This window comes from Micropterus dolomieu, linkage group LG10 (assembly GCF_021292245.1).
Source record: "Micropterus dolomieu isolate WLL.071019.BEF.003 ecotype Adirondacks linkage group LG10, ASM2129224v1, whole genome shotgun sequence".
In the NCBI taxonomy this organism is placed as follows: domain Eukaryota; kingdom Metazoa; phylum Chordata; class Actinopteri; order Centrarchiformes; family Centrarchidae; genus Micropterus; species Micropterus dolomieu.
Genome location: NC_060159.1, coordinates 1,737,694 through 1,740,955, shown reverse-complemented (window position 1 = coordinate 1,740,955; position 3,262 = coordinate 1,737,694). Strand labels below are relative to the sequence as shown.

The following is a 3,262-nucleotide window of genomic DNA, read 5'->3' as shown; positions in this document are numbered from 1 at the left end:
TTAATGTTTTCAGTTACTGTGTGTATTTGCATGTGTATGTGAGAAGCTGCTTGTGGTGTATGACAGTTGTGTGGAAGAGTTTAAGTGCCAGTTATTAGCTGAATAGGGTAGGCTCACACTACTGTACTTAAAATAAAATAATCGTGGTATTTGTAGAGGCTCATATTTTCTAAGGTGGCAATCACTGTATTGCTTTAAAGGGTACCAAAATATGCATTGTAAAAACATGAATTAGTACAAAAGATGAAGTAGAGTGATTGTAGTCAACGTTTGCTTTCAAAATGGATCAGTATTTATACTAAGTAACACAATTGTATGAAATTCAGCTTGTCACCACCCTGAGGAAAAAGTTAATTCAGTCTTAATTCTGGAGGTTGGCTGATTTGCTGGCTTACCTGCCTGTCTACTTAACTACCTACCTGTGTGCACTCTGCCAGTGGACTCATTACCCATGAAAAAGTGTTATTGGGGGAGTGGCTTTGGAGGAAGACCTGAAGGAAGAGGGTGGGATTTAATTGAATTTACAGCCCAAATATTGCTTGTGAGACATAATGTTAACGTAATATATAAAATTACACACACCATGATATACGCTTTTGAACATGTCACGCACCCGGTGAGTGTCCTGTTTTTTCCTCCTTTTCTCGCGTTCTGTTTTCCCCTGAGTTTTGCCTCTCTCCCTGTGTCTCCTCCCCTCTCCATCTGTGTGTGCTCTCCGCTCCTGAGCTCAGCTGACAATCCACACCTGCGTCTCATCAACCTCCACCTTTGCCCGCCACACCTGCCAGCAGTCAGCCTCATCTCTACGAGTATTTCAACCCCGGCTCACCACTCAATCCCCACTTGATCGTCGTCGCTCCAGACTTGGTGGCACCACTATATTCAAGCTTTTGTCCTTGTTGATATCTTGCTTCTCCATCTCCTGCTTCCTGAAAAACTAACCCTGTCTGTTTATCTGTTTTACCCGCCAGGTCCACTCACCTCCGTCTCCCGTTCAGTCAGCTGGGCTCACCTACCTGCCTGCTCCCCTCACATCACCTCCACGGCACTCCCCCTCGCTCTTCGCCTGTTCGCCAGCCACCACATCCCTTCCCACCTCTGTCTCCTTTCCCCCTCGGCCCTCTCGCCTGAACCTCTCCAGCCCCTTCAGCCCCTCAACTCCCCTTTTTCCCTTAATAAATCTCTTTAAAACCAGAAGCGTTGCGTTTTGGTCCGTTCTGGCGCTCTCTTTCCCCGTGAGTCTCCGGTTTCCCACCCAGATAAATTCTCCGGTGTTTTAGGCACGTGTGACGGCTTCCTGGTACAGTGCGCCCTGGTGTTTAAGAGGAAACCAGTAACCTTCCAGTCCGATGAGGCCAAAATTTGTTATGTCGCTGGGCTACTCTGGTACGCAGCTGTCAGTGAGGGTCAGCCCCACATCATCTCCTCCTATTCCTCCTTCGTGGAGGAGATGCGGAGAGTCTTCGCTCGGGTGGTGCGGGGAAGGGATGTGCCTGGACGCCTCCTCCCTCCGCCAGCGCAATCGGAGCGTGGCAGAGTACTCAGTGGACTTCGTATTCTGGCGGCCAATTCGGGCTGGAACAATAATGCCGTCCGGTGAATGTTCCTGGATGGTCTCAACAACCGCATAACAGATCTGCTGGCCGTTAAGGACGAGGTAGCTACCGATCTGGACAACCGCTTGTGGGAGAGAGAGAGGGACTGCATCGCTCGCGGTTCCTCCACCTCCCGCTCAGGCCTCAAACCATCTCGGGTTACCGTCTCAAACCAACCCTTCCTCCTATCCGCTTGAGACCCCCGGTAATTCCGCTCAGCCTGACCCGCCTTCCATCCCTCCCGACTTATCCGGTGTCCTGACATGTACCACGACCTCGCCCTAGTTTTTAGTAAAGACCAAGCCCTGTCTCTACCCCCCCAACGCCCCTACGACTGCTCCATAGACCTTCTTCCAGACGCGCCCCTCCCTTCTAGTCATCTGTACAACCGGTCGCGTCCGGAGAGGGAATCTATGGAGCTGTACATCAAAGATTCCCTAGCTGACTGCATCATCCGTCCCTCTTCCTCTCCGTTAGGGGCCGGCTTCTTTTTCGTAGCCAAAAAAGACAAGACCTTTCGCCCTGCATCAATTACTGGGGGCTCAACGCCATCACCATTAAAAGTAAGTACCCCCTCCCGCTCATGGACTCAGTCTTTGAGTCACTCTCCCGGTCCACCATTTTTACCAAGATGGATTTAAGAAATGCTTACCATCTGGTGTGGATCCGGGAGGGGGATGAATGGAAGACCACTTTCAACACCCCCCTTGGACACTATGAGTATTTAGTTATGCCCTTTGGCCTCACCAACACTGTTTACCAAGCGTTAATCAATGACGTCCTCCGATACTTCCTCCACCGCTTGGTTTTCGTGTATCTCGATGACATCCTGATCTTCTCCCGCGACCCTGCCCAACACACTGAGCATATCCGTCTGGTCCTGCAGCGGCTTCTGGAGAACAGGCTCTTCGTCAAAGCGGAGAAATGTGAGTTTCACACACCCACAGTCCAGTTCCTCGGTTTCATAATCGAGGGGGGGCGGCTCCGCGCCGACCTGTCGAAGATCTAGGTGGTCGCTGACTGGCCAACCCCCATCTCCGTTAAACAGTTACAACGCTTTCTTGGCTTTGCAAACTTCTACCGCTGGGTCATCCGCAACTACAGCACCATCGCCGCCCCCCTCACCCGTCTCACCTCCACCTTGGTTCCCTTTGCCTGGTCTCCGGAGGCTGCTGCAGCCTTCTCCCGCCTCACGACCCTGTTCACCTCCGCCCCCGTCCTCACCAACCCCGACCCCTCCCTTCAGTTCGTGGTAGAGGTGGACGCCTCGAACGTGGGAGTTGGTGCCACTCTCTCCCAGCGCTCTCCGGAGGACGACAAACTCCACCCCTGCGCCTTCTTTTCACTCCGGCTGTCTTCCACGGAGAGAAAGTACACCGTTGGGCACCAAGAACTGTTGGCTATTAAGCTGGCTCTAGAGGAGTGGAGGCACTGGCTTGAGGGAGCAGAACACTCCTTCCTGGTACTGACTGACCACAAAAATCTCTCCTACATCTAGACCGCCAAGAGACTGAACTCCCGCCAAGCCCGGTGGGCTCTGTTCTTGTCAAAGTTTCAGACGATCCAATCCAGTAAAAACATTTAGTCCAAAACGCCACACATCAATATATCCCCAGGGACTGCTGCTGCATCGTTTCATATTGGCCGGCAAACGTGGCTAATATGTC

The 3,262-nt window shown here is 51.9% G+C and overlaps 1 long non-coding RNA gene across 1 annotated transcript; it reads left to right on the top strand.

Moving 5' to 3' along the window:
* Positions 1 to 204: 204 nt before the first annotated feature.
* On the top strand, positions 205 to 1,195 carry LOC123978152. Its single transcript, XR_006826890.1, has 2 exons — positions 205 to 867; positions 972 to 1,195. It is a non-coding gene; the product is annotated as an uncharacterized LOC123978152 (long non-coding RNA).
* Positions 1,196 to 3,262: the final 2,067 nt, after the last annotated feature.